Source organism: Triticum aestivum, chromosome 5D (genome assembly GCF_018294505.1).
Source record: "Triticum aestivum cultivar Chinese Spring chromosome 5D, IWGSC CS RefSeq v2.1, whole genome shotgun sequence".
Lineage (NCBI taxonomy): Eukaryota > Viridiplantae > Streptophyta > Magnoliopsida > Poales > Poaceae > Triticum > Triticum aestivum.
The window spans coordinates 540,542,487-540,556,430 of NC_057808.1; the positions used below are offsets into that span (position 1 = coordinate 540,542,487).

Consider the following 13,944-nt stretch of genomic DNA (forward strand, 5'->3'; position numbering starts at 1 on the left):
TTTTTTCTGGTATGTATAATATTTATACCTCACAGATATTTAGACGTTATTTTTATTACTGAGATTAGAGTAGATTTTTTACAAGAATTTTTTCGAAAAACGAATAAGAGCAAATGGGCCGCATTTAAGGCAGCCCATTTCAGCCCCACAAGCACCTCTGTTCTCCTACATTATGAAGAGTTTCTCAGGAAAAAAAAAAGTTCTCCTAAGAAGAACGAAAGACGTGAAGGCTGTACTGGCCAGCACCGACTCCGAGTTACCAACAGCTGACCGGCTCAACACACAGGTGCCTCTTTTTTAATAGATAATTTTCGGTATGTTGCAATAGACGGGATCCAGCGGGTCATACAGGCAAAATTATAATAATGAAAGGCCACCTCTCCAACGTCGTCATGGGCTTTTCTGAGAAATGAAAAAATTGAGGGTGTTTTCACAAAAAAACTAGCCAAACGCCCTCCTCTCTGCCTTTGGGTCTCTAACAGTGGGCCCCATACCATGTTGGTGTGCCTAGTCAGCGGCTCGGAGCATAGATTTGCATCGTATTTGCATGCACGAGCCAAGTTATTGCACCAATTCAAAGTATGTCACTAGTTCTAGCACCAAAGTGACTGTTTGCGTCAGGTTCAAGCACCATCAGCGTGATTGACTCGGGACATCTATGTGTGGGTTGCCGCAGTTTTTGCCGAGTCGTGCGTGCGTGAGCTGATTTTACAACTTTCCTTCTTTTCTCGCTGAACTACGTGCGCTTGGCCTGATCCTTTTTACTGTATGGAAATCAAGCTAGGTGGGAGGTCGAACCATCACGATGAAGACGACTGCATGTGCGTGGGACGTGCGTTCATGGATCGCGGTCTATTTTCTTCTTCTTTTATTGCCTTTTTTTCAGGCGGGAATGGAAGAAGCAATGGATGAGAGGATGGATCATACGTGGGAAGGAGGTCGAACCATCACAACAAGGGCGGATCCCTTTTCAATAGTATATAGAGATTAGTGGAAACAAGTTTGGTATAAATCCCATATCCAAACAAGGTGTATTTTTTTAAATAATACATTTTTTTTAAATTACAGAAATATTACGCTGAAAAAAGAATTTTTAAAAATAATACACCGTCGGCCCGCTGCAGGCCGACTGAGCCCAGTCAGCCCACAGCAGGCCGACTGGTGGCCCATCAGCTTGCTGCTGGCCGATTAGGCTGTCGGCGACCAGATCAGGCCCAGTCGGCCTGCAGTTGGCCGATAGGCCTGCAGTGGGCCGACTAGGCTTGCTGTGGGCCGACTGGTGCATGGCCAGTATTTTTTTTTCGAATGATCGGTTGTTTATTTTGTAAAACTTTGACGTATTCCGCACAACCCATTTCCCGCCACCCATTTCCCGCCACCCCTTTCCCGCCACCCATTTCCCGCCAACCCTTTCCCGTCACTCGTTTCCCGGCACCCGTTTCCCGCCACCCATTTCCCGCCATACTGGAGCTCGCTTTCCCGCCACCCATTTCCCGCCACCCGTTTCCCGCCACCCCTTTCCTGCCACCCATTTCCCGCCAACCCTTTCCCGCCACTCGTTTCCCGCCACCCGTTTCCGGGCACCCGTTTCCCGCCACCCATTTTTCGCCAACTCTTTCCCGCCACCCTTTTCCCGCCACCCATTTCCCGCCATACTAGAGCTCGCTTTCCCGCCATTTTCTCCTGTCTAACTATAAAACCCCCTTCAGACGGAGGTGGATAAGCATTGCAGTGTAGTGTAGTTGAGATGTCACATTATCCTTTCGATCGTAGTTTTCACCCTGGGATGAGCAGGACTCTTCTGAGGCTAGCTACCGATTTCAGGATGGATAATAGGATAGTTCCATGGGACGAACTCACCGGTAGTGACACCATAATGAATGAGTTGGCTCACCAATTACGTAGGTCTGGGTGGCCTGAAAGGACCTATGATGAGGTACGTAAAGAACTTCTTAGGTTGCATGACAGGTGGAAGAAGGTAGTGGTGCCGAAGAGTGAAACTTTCAGAAGGATTGCAGCAAATAATCCATGTTTATGGACTGAGGAGAGCGAGGACGAAGATGATATCTTCATGCCGCCCCTTCCGGGTTCTGCATCGTCGAAGGGCAAGAGTTCTTCATCATCGAAGGGCAAGGTTTCTGCATCGTCGAAGGGCAAGAGTTCTTCATCGTCGAAGGGCAAGAGTTCTGCATCGATTGAGGATGACGATGATGACTTCATGTAGTTTTTATGCTGTATGTTGTGAGTTCAGTTACGTGCCATTTAATTTAGATGTAGTTCTATCTAATTGTTTGTAATGTCTCGTTGTATGAATATTATGTTCTATCTAAATATGATCTTGTAGTTCCGATAACAGAGTACTAAAATAGAGTAGGCATATGTCTCGTACATAAGTACATAGCTTTGCCTTGCACTATCTCATCGTAAAACAATCGAGCAATAAGCGTGGATGAAAGGTTGGCATGATCTTGAGGGATGCAGGGAATAAGACAAGTGTGATTAACTAAGTCACTTATCACCCAACTTGTGCCATACTTAGGGAGAAAGCCGTGCACCCTTGCGGGACAATCTGCGTTCTTGCATACCATTGTCAGGAATTTCTGACTGGACACCTCAGCTTTGAAAACCCTTTGCGTGGACATTGCCCAATTAATTATTGCATCCTTCAGGGCTTGCTTGTTCGGATACATAGCACCCGTCGCAATATTGTTCTGGTGATATTGCCAGGCTGAATCATGTCTATCATTCACGGTCATTGCAGATGATAAGTCATGATTCCACCATGCAGGATTCGGGACCTCCTCTGCATTTTCTTCTTCATCTGACTCGTCAGAATCATCGGCATGACCCCTTTCAACATCGGTGTCTTCTTCTTCCATCTGGTTCTGCATGTGCCCATCTACCTCGTCAGCGTCCACCTCGCCATTGTAATCACCATCGGCATTTCCTCCTTCTACCTGACTACTCTGCCCTGGTTCATAACCATAAGCATTTCCTCCTACCTGACTGCTCTGTCCTTGTTCGTAACCATAAGCATTTCCTCCTTCTACCTGACTGCTCTGTCCTTCGTAGCCACCCTCACCTTCATGTGCAGTGACCTCCTTCACGACGGGAAGCACTAAAGCAACAAGATTGCATCCCCTTCGTTCACAACCTTGTAACCACCGCACCCAATCGGAGTCTCCCTCTATTGGCCTCAAATAAAAGTAAATTTTTGAACTTGACCGTGTCCACAATGCATGAACACCGACGGTGTGTGTTTCAGTATCAAGACCTAAACTTGCCGCAATCCATTCTTTCAACTGACTAACAGACCATGTTTGTGGTGCGCTGATTGCCACCTCTATGTGAGTAAATTCACTCAGATCTGCTCCCAACTCATTTGTTTGGACAGTACCAGGACCATAGTAAAATCTCAACTTCACTACATCGGACATCTCGACTCACCTATTTTTTTTTCAACAACGAAATACAAGTACTAGACATGTCTATATATTACCAGGACCATAGTAAATTTCACGATCAATATAATTTAATCTATGTGGACGATTATGATGAGTTGCTTGACTCTTGTTTTAATAATAATATGATAAATAGGCCCATGTTTACTAATAATAAATAGGCCTCAAATAATAATAATAATATAACCGACAAATATGATAATTCAGTTTATTTGAATTATATGGCCCATGTTGATGTATTTTTAATTTTAATCAATTTAAAAAAATTTGTCGCTTCTTTCGAACTTTTTATCCATGTTTCAAACTTCTTATCACGCACATGTGTACGTGTCAACTATTAAGCAACAACTTATTATCCCCACTAACAACTAATACAATTCACACACCTAAAACTATATTACGAAAATTTACCATAGCAACTACAAATATTTACGTATACTACCGGGGCAAATAACAATAATCGCACACAAATTTTATTTCACATCGAACGAAGCGTGCGTGCGAACGAATAATATTTACGTATACTACCGGGGCAAATAACAATATTTACGTATACTACCGGGCCAAATAAAAATATTTACTATACTACCGGGCCAAATAACAATAATCGCACACAAATATTTACTTATACTACCGAGGCAAATAACAATATTTACGTATACTACCGGAGCACCTACAAAAAATAAAATGTGGGCTGAAATATACCCTTGAAGCGTGCGTGCGAACGACGAACGACGAACGATGAACGACGAACGAAAAACTGCCGGTGCTCCGGCTCCAACGAAGCACGACGAACAACAGCTTCACCTCCACCACACTGCCCCAACTTCACCACCACCACACTGCCACAACTTCACCACCACCACCTCCACCAAAATGCTCACCACGACCACCACGAGCTACCCCGTCAGTAGATCGACACCTCTTTTGGCTGCCCTAAATGAGTTGAACCCATTCACGGTGCCAAAATCGCGAAAATGTTGCTCATTTAGGTGCACAAATGGGTGCCATTTTTCTGTAGAGAGAGGAGAAGGAAGAACACAGAAGAAAGGAGCAACGGGAGAAGAAGAATGGAGGAAGGAGAGGAAGGAAGGAGAGGATAAGGCCGGGCCGGCCAGCGTGTCAGGCTACAGCCCCCTATCGGCCAGCAGTTGGCCGATCGGCGGGCGGTAGGCCGACAGGGGCGCACAAGCCGACAGCCCACTGCCTCCCCCTCGCGCGACGTGGCCCGACCAACCACAGGCTGCCGCGTGCCAGCCGGGCCTGCAGTCGGCCTGCTGCTAGCCGATCGGCCTGCTGTGGGACGATCGGCCTGCAGCGGGCCGACGGTGTATTATTTTTGAAATTTCTTTTTTTCGCGTAATATTTCTGTAATTAAAAAAATGTATTATTTAAAAAAAATAGCCTCCAAACAACCCCTTACAAGTTGAAATATGCTGAAAACTCATGAAATAAACGCCGGAAACAAACAAACTGCACTATGTGGGCCAGCTTGAGCATTCCCTTTGTACTGGGCCTTTATCGCTACAAACAGGAGGCCATAGGCCATGCTCGCAGCAGCCCATAAGAGAAGCCAACTCGTGAAACACGATTTAGAATCCATTGATTGAGGACGCCATCTTGTTAGAGGAAGGACTTGCGATTCGCCAGATGGAATTGACGATCGGCGGCGCACACATTGCCCTAGCTAACCGTCGATTAAGGAGGTGTACTAGCCGGTGGAGTGCCGAGAGCCGGCAAGAGCCCGACGATGGCTCGTGTCCGCGTCAGTATTTCCCCGAAGAGAAAAGGATGATGCAGCACAGCTACGGTAGGTATTTCCCTCAGTTATGAAACCAATGTTATCGAACCAGTAGAAGAACCAAGCAACACTATGTAAACGATACCTGCACACAAAGAACAAATACTTGCAACCCGACGCGTAAGAGGGGTTGTCAATCTGTCTCAAGTAAAAGATAGATTGGTTTGTATGATTTTGGATAAATAGATTTCGCGATAAAACAAAACAAATAAATAAAGAAAAAGTGCAGTAAGGTATTTTTGGGTTTTTAGAATAATAGATCTGAAAACAAAAGCAAATAAAAATAGATCTCAAAGCAAATATGGTAAAGAATAGACCCGGGGGCCGTAGATTTCACTAGTAGCTTCTCTCGAGAAAAATAACATACGGCGGGTAAACAAATTACTGTTGGGCAATTGATAGAACTCCAAATAATTATGACGATATCTAGGCAATGATCATTATATAGGCATCACGTCCAAGATTAGTAGACCGACTCCTTCCTGCATCTACCGCTATCCAACAAGCATCTAGTGTATTAAGTTCATGGAGAAACGGAAAAATGCAATAAGAACGATGACATGATGTAGACAAAATCTATTCATGTAGGAATAGACCCCATCTTGTTATCCTTTATAGCAACGATACATACGTGTCTTGCTGCCCCTTCTGTCAATGAGATAGAACACCGCACAATAGAACTCATCACAAAGCACCTTTTCCCATAGTAAGAAAAATCGATCTAGTTGGCCTAAGTAAACCGAAAATTCGAATAAGAAATACGAGGCTATAAGTAATCATGCATATAAGAGATCAAAGAAACTCAAATAACTTTGATGGATAAGTAGATCTGATCATAAACTCAAAGTTCATCGAATCCCAACAAACACACCGTAAAAAGAGTTACATCAAATAGATCTCCAAGAGACCATTGTATTAAGAATCAAGAGAGAGAGAGAGAGAGAGAGAAAGCCATCTAGCTACTAACTACGGACCCGTAGGTCTACAATGAACTACTCATGCATCATCGGAGAGGTACCAATGAGGATGCATGATGAGCCCCTCTGTGATGGTGTCTAGATTGGATCTGGTGGTTCTAGAACTTGCGGCGGCTGGAATTGTGTTTCGTCGACTCCCCTAGGGTTTTTGGATTTTCGGGGTATTCATAGAGCAAAGAGGCGGTGCGCGCCCAGGTGGGTTGTGCTTCCCTCGGAGCCCCCCTCTGGTATTCTTTGGCCCAACAGTTGTCTTCTGATCCAGAAAAAATCTATAAAAAGTTTCGCTGTGTTTGGACTCCGTTTGATACTAATATTTTATGAAGTAAAAAACCAAGCAAAAAACAACAACTGACACTGGGCACTATGTCAATAGATTAGTCCCAAAGATGATATAAAATTGGTATAAAATGATTGTAAAGCATCTAAGAATGATAATATAACAGAATGGAACAAGCAAAAATTATAGATACATTGGAGACGTATTAGCCGACCAGATATATGGCAGCCGGCGGGGCCTCGACTCGGGCCAGTGATAGTCACGATCGAAAGCACAAGTGCGAGGGCCAAAGCGGCGACTCCCTCACCGGAATTACATCTAGCTCCAACGGGGGTGCAACAACTAGGTGAGTAGTTCTATATAATTTAACGACAAATTGTGTGACTCAACGTTGATTGTGCCAATTCAAATTATGCTTGTTTAAATTTTAGATTTGAACAGATTTTTTTTGTTTAACTAAAGAAATTCACAAGTGGCATCGCAGCAAAGCCTACATCAAAGGGATGAACGTGAACATGAACATAAACATCGGAGATTGGACTTTTTCTAGTATAATAAACGTCGAATTGTTTAAGAAAATTATTTGGTATTGCATCTAATGTTTTTATGTACTTCTACGATATATGAAAAAGAAGTGCATATATTACACATGACGTTGATCCAAATATGACACTTGTGGTGTTTATTAGAGCAAAGTAAACTAGAGCTTATGACGTGCCCAGGCTTTGGCAATTTGCTAGCTCCGCCACACGGATATCGACTTGAGCGGTCACTTTGAAATAGCGAGCAGTTGATTTGTAGGTCTATGTTGTGTTGGTACCTTCCTATACTGAACGTGATGGTAAACATGAATAATGGTCCTGAAGCGGAAATCTCCAAAAAGGCAAAATGTCACCCGAGGTATGCCGTGTGTTGGACTGTTAGGCAGTCTGAAGAGGCCGAAATCCTCACTGATAGTCAGAACTTGATACATCTCCCATGTAATCCCTGTGAGCTCTGGTTCATTTGAACCTATCTTTGTAATAAGAGGCTACAAAGCCTTATAGGCAACTTTTTTTTTGGAAAAGGAGGATATACCCCCGCCTCTGCATCTGGACAATGCATGCATCCATTTTATTAATTATTCACAAAGACCTTACAAAGTAATACATCAGTGTGCTTGAAGCCACCATCTTGGCTGGCCTTATAGGCAACTATGAATGAAAAATATTCAGGTGGTGTTTTACCCCCTCTGACCTTCAGAAAAAAGATACAAGTAGAGGATATTTGCGGACTTACCGTGCCCCTAGTTATAAGGTATTTTGACGGAAATTGTCAAAGGCACCAAAGCTAAACCCACGTATCTGATGGCTAAACAGGTGGTCCTCACACTCACAGACCAAACTTATAAGCTATACCAATACCACACTAACGTGTTAACTGCTATGCTACTTGTCAACTTGTGTGCGGTTGTGTTAGTGACAAGACAGAATGAACGGCATGGCGCACAAACTAATCGTGTTGCCAAAAAGCACCTCAAACATTTTGACTAGGCCATCGACAGGGATATTGGTGGGCAAGGAAGGCATATCGTGTCCGCCCGCTTGCATGCATCCCTATGATTAAACAATGGCTGGATGACACAATGCAATTTTCTCATGAGAATCAGGCATAACCTTGGTTAGCGCTGACGCTATTTAGATGGGGAGGTGGCACTATTTGTCAAATTTCTTCCGTTTTCTAAACCTTCGAAGTCAACTCTCATCTCTGTCCCTCTCAAGGTGAGCCATGTTTTCTCTTGTAGGAAGTTGATTAGAAGCTACATGGATATATACCCTGATCCTAGTGCTTCTGAGAAATGTAGTCAATTCCTAGGATGAGGTTTCGAAAAGAAGATAAAAATTCCTAGGATGAGCAGTTCAGACTATGTCACCTTAAGCTGAGGTTGTTCAGACTATGCCAAAAGCCGGCAAGCCCAAGGGTGCTCAATGTCATCTTTTGTTCTCCTCGAAAGGATCTCACCTTTATATGCAATAATACATTTGCTTTTGACCAAGAAAGTTTTGATAATCCCTTCTGATTACTAGCATAATCTGCGGAGATGACTTCGCTCTAGATTATTCTTTACTGATTATTAGTCGTGGTGGATTGGTGGTTAGGAAGTACTGTTTGTTAGCGAATGTCTTTTTTGGACAGTTTTAGGTGGTGGGAGACGGCAAATACTGCCTTTTTTTGCGTTAAAATTTCTCTTCTTTCTAGAAAATGACATGCATTCTGAAGAAACGCCAATCCCGTACAACCAAACTTGTCATCTACAACATTTGCAAATGCCAATCTCTCCTAGCGAACGTTCGCCAGCTATTGTGGTCCCAGTAATAACTAGGTGCGTAATAGTCCAAAGAACTATTCCAAATTAAATCCCTCTCCGTCCGATTTCTTTAAAATATTTACATGCACAATTTTGTTTGTTGACATAATTTATCTGATGAGGTTGCTTTTACAAGCTTGCCAAGCTTGCCAAGATTACACACATTTTTCTCGCGCATTTATGGCGATGCCATCGTGATTGCCGGATCTTGCCCTTGTGGTGTGGATTGCCTCATTTCCAGTTTGTCCAGTTCGTTTACTATCAATGATTTTGTTTGACTCAGTCAATTTCTTAGATTTAAGGCTGATTTGAGTTGACTCAGGGGGAATGACCTTGACCCAACACATGTATACATGCCAATGATCTTCTTCACCGTGCTCACACGGAAAATTGCAAGGCAGTATCTACCTATATCTCTGTCATGTGGATTGGTGGGTTGCAATATCTTACTCTTGCTTGTCCGAACATTTCTTTCCCTGTAAATAAGGTGCTAATATCAAGATAAACCAACAGATGTGCATTGGGTTTGATGCAGAGAACCAAACATGTCCTAATGACCTCTTCTTCTTTTCCCGATTGACACCTTTTGTTCTCTTTCAGAGCTGATCTGGTTTATGTATGCAATTATGCATTTGGTTTTGACCAAGAAAGTTTAGATGATTCGGTCTGGTGCCTTAATCTTCGAAGATGACTTCACTCCATGATATTATTTTCACTGGTTAGTACTCAGTGACTAAGAAGTACTAGAAAACTACTCCAATAAGTAACCAGTGACAGGAACTACTCACAAAATTAAGGAGACTCTTGACTAGCCTAGAACTACTCACAAAATTAATCAAATCCAATAGGTAACCAGTGACAGGAACTAAAATTAAAATTATCCACCTCAGAGTGCAATTATAGTTTGAGATTTCTCTTTCGTTGACTGAAGAGAGTCTTGAGGTCCTTAGGCTCATCACTGACCAACTCTCAAGCAAGCGTTAGCTTTGCTCACTCTAGCTCTAAACTTTGAGTGCAATACCCATTTGCAACTGCAAGTTGATTGATTGATGTACGTATATATCATGGGCATATACATGAGCCGGCCCTGCAGGTTGGGTGGCCCGCAAACCTATAGTTGTAATAGTATTTTATGCGTGTACGTATCACAAAACAAATTACCCAACAAATTACGGATCTTTGACTAGCTCAACAGCCTGCAGCTGCCTCACTAGCACGCACGAGTTGTGAAGGAATATATGGCGGCCTACTAGGCCGTGGACGGCTGCACGGCGGCGGCGGCGCGTGCCTGGTCCTCGTCGTCCTGGGCCTCGCCGGACATCTCCTCCAGCGACTTCCCGTTGGCCTCCGGCACCAGGAAGGTGAACATGAACCCCAGCAGGTTGACCCCGGCGAGCACGAAGAGGGAGTTGCGGACGCCGATGCCTGGCCTGTACCCGGCGTCGGGCTTGTGCGGGTCCTGCGCCGCGTAGAGGAACCCGAACGCGCCGATCATGGCGCCGGCCTTCCCCGCGGCGGCCGAGATCCCGTGGCACGTGGAGCGCAGCCTCGCCGGGAAGATCTCGGCGGGCACAACGAAGGTGGTGGCGTTGGGGCCGAAGTTGGCGAAGAAGAAGGTGAAGGCGTACATGACGACGAAGCCGATCTGGTTGCCGGGCGTGGTCCAGTGGTGGTAGGGCACGGCGAGGCCGAGCATGAAGACGGTCATCATGAAGAAGCCCATGAGCTGGATGGCGAAGCGGCCGACGACGTCGATGAGGAAGACGGTGAACCAGTATCCGGGCACGGTGCCGCAGAGGGCGATGAGCGTCTGCGCGCGGGAGATGCGGAACACCTCGTCGAGGGCGCTCATGGTGCGCGCCTTGGGGATCCAGTTGATGCTCGTGAAGATGTCCTTCTGGAACAGGTTCTGGCTGTAGAAGGCGATGTCCAGCAGGAACCACGTGGTGGCCGTGCCCACCAGGTGGAGGCCGTGCCGCCGCGCGAACTGCGGCGAGAAGAGGCCGAAGTCGTTGGCCCCGCGGCTCACCATCTCGTCCATCTTCTCCGTCTCGTCCTCGAGCTCCACCTGCAGCACCTTGGACATGTCGGCGGCGGCGAGCTTGGCGTTCTTGGCGACGAGGGCGGTGTAGCGCGCCGTCTCGGGCATCTTCATCCGCCAGTAGTAGGTGAGCAGCGCCGGAACGGCCCCGAGCATGAGGATGATGCGCCACACGAAGTCGGCCTCGGTGCCGGTGGAGGCGACGCGGTCGTCCTGGTAGGCCGGCTCGTGGAACCCAGCGCGGAAGGCGGATGAGATGATGAGGGTGACGATGCCGCCGGCGAGGATGCCGAAGCCCTGCATGGCGAAGACAGCGGCGATGAAGGCGCCGCGGGTCTTCTTGTTGGCGTACTCGGACATGATGGTGGCGGAGAGCGGGTAGTCGCCGCCGATGCCGAAGCCGAGCCAGAAGCGGAAGAAGCAGAGCGTGGCCATGACGCTCTTGGGGGTGTGCGCGAAGGAGAGCCCCGAGCCGATGGAGCAGATGACCATGAGAATGAGCGTCATGCCGTAGACGCTCTTGCGGCCCATCTTGTCGCCGAGCCAGCCGAAGAAGAGCTGGCCGGCGAGCGTGCCGCAGAAAGCGACGCCGTTGACGGCGGCGGCGACGCCGGGGGCAGCGTGCCGGGGTCGGGCTTGGAGAGGTCGGTGTAGTAGATGCGGCCGAGGAGCTTGGTGACGAGGGAGATGCAGAAGAGGTCATAGGCGTCGGTGAAGAAGCCCATGCCGGCAACGACGATGGCGGTGAAGTGGTACCACTGCGTCTTGGCCGCGTCCAGCGCGCTCAGCACCTGCAGCCCCTGCTGCTCCGACCGCGCCATGATGCTGCTGCTGCTGCACAGGGCAACGGTGCGAGTGTGAGAGCTAGACGACGGTGCCGGCCGGCCGCAAGACTTTCTTGTGTTGTGGTGCAGAAATAATGGGCCGGCTATCTGGTATAAGTAGGCGAGGAGGAGACCGGCCGCAGCTGGTAATCACCGAGAATATCTCTCATATTATATGCTTTCTTGTCTAAGCTCCCGGTAGCATGAAGTTTCACTGCATGTAAAGCTGTTACCATCCCGAGGAATTTCCATGCTCGATCGTTGACAAGGATATCATGGGAAATTATATGATCTGAATGCAACATATCAATATCCCAGCAAAATTGTTAGACTTATATATAGACTTAGCAGACTGATACTTCTTCCCTCACTAATCTCTCTCCCTTGAATTTCAGTGTGGGCCCCGCTTCCGCCAAATTACCAATAGAAATAGACCACATCAGCCGAGCCTGTAAAACTACGATAAGCCCTCCGTAGTTGTAGCATTACTCATATCCGAGTGCAGAGAATACCATGTCGAGGAGCCCTCTTCACTGAGCTCACGCGAGGCCCTACATGGTCCGTCGACCACACTTTCTATGGTCGCTGTTCCGACATGCCACCGCCTGCTCTGGAACGTGTCAGCCAAGCTAACACCCTCGCCCCCTCGTCGTCCTGGTGGCATAAGGTACTCACCCAAGCAACGTTGAGGCAGTGCCCCTGCCTCATAATTCATAAGTACCACGCCTCCCCCCCTCCCCCCACGCGCATTGTTTCTCGAGACGGGACCTTGGCCATAATAGAGTAACCACATAGCCTCGCTACCTCGACGCCCGCTGCCTCTGACGGTGAAGATATCCACCCAACTCCTCCATGGAGGAAGCGACACATACATTGTCATTACCCGCTATAGTGACCTTGACCTATGGATTTATCCCGATGATCCCACAACACCACGGGGGTGGAATGGAGCTCCATCAAAAATGCCTCCAAGGAGGGGACCGATGGCGTTGCGCCACTGTTGTTGGCACCAACCAAAGGTCAGAACTGGACTTTTGCCTGGAGCTCCTCCACACACCATCGAGAAAAAGGGGGACATCCAGACACATTGGAAGCACCGCACATCGCACAACACTCTCCATTGACATCATGATAAATATCATCTGAACCTAGATATCAAAACCCTTAATAAAATGGTGCAGCTTTGGTGACTCATGACTCCTCCATAAAATAACAAGCACATTTGTTGAGTTCCAAAAAGAAAAGAAGAAGCAAATTCAACGATAATCACATGTTTTATATACTCCTCAAGTCTTACCTAGCGGCTTTAACAATTATTGTGATCACTTTGTCTAGTACGAAAATCGCGTCTTTCACACGAACCTACAGTCCGCTGTGCTTAGTTTTTGAACGTCAAGTCAAACAATTGTGTCAAGCTAGCGTGAAGCAACGTACCCACCGGTGTGGAAAGAGCCATTAATTGGTATCCGTGAGTTGGAATATTTATTTATCACTCCTCTTGTTTCATAATTATTGCCGTGGTTTTAGTTTATACTCATTAATTCGCTGAACCAACGATCATGCATGCAATGGGTGAACGATGTCATGTGGGTGATGGCCCGGGAGATGCGTTTTGTAGTCCGGCCGGGAACGCGCTTTCCTGTCCTCTTGCCGTTTGGTTGCTATCCAGATTTCCTTTTTGTTTTTGAGCGGTTGCTATCCAGATTTCCTAAACTAAACCAAACTGCGTGGGAACTCTTGGGATCAACGGTTTGATGGCATATCCTGGAATCTTTAGACCCTAATAAAGTCTCCAGCTATAGCGTGTCCCAGGAGGACGAGGTGACACACCTAGATGTAAACAGTCTACGGACGTCAGTAGACAAATTTGACAACCTTTGTTTTGGCTCCTTGCATAAACACAAAATGGCATTCGGCGGCCGCGGTACCATGATTATGTTTTAACTAGAGTCGAGACGAGACTGATCAGCACGCTCTACTACAAAGAACATGACTTCCTCTCGTTTTCTCCCCTAATTCTACATGGCTAGGTCAAAATTTTCCCTCTGAACATCAGCGGCGACCCCGTGGATTTACCTCCCCTCTGCCCGCCGCTCTGGCGACCGGTGGTGGGTAGGGGAATTCTGGTGCCTCCACTCAGGTTACAAGTTTAGGTTAGGGTTTTTAGTCCTCGCAGATGCGGCACTCGGGTGGTGGGCGACACTTCTTCGAGTTTG

General features: G+C 46.8%; 1 pseudogene across 1 annotated transcript; it reads right to left on the reverse strand.

Annotated features, from left to right (window-relative positions):
- Positions 1–9,716: 9,716 nt before the first annotated feature.
- Positions 9,717–11,942, reverse strand: LOC123123630 (probable inorganic phosphate transporter 1-8; annotated as a pseudogene). Its single transcript, XR_006460712.1, has one exon. The product of XR_006460712.1 is annotated as a probable inorganic phosphate transporter 1-8 (transcript).
- Positions 11,943–13,944: the final 2,002 nt, after the last annotated feature.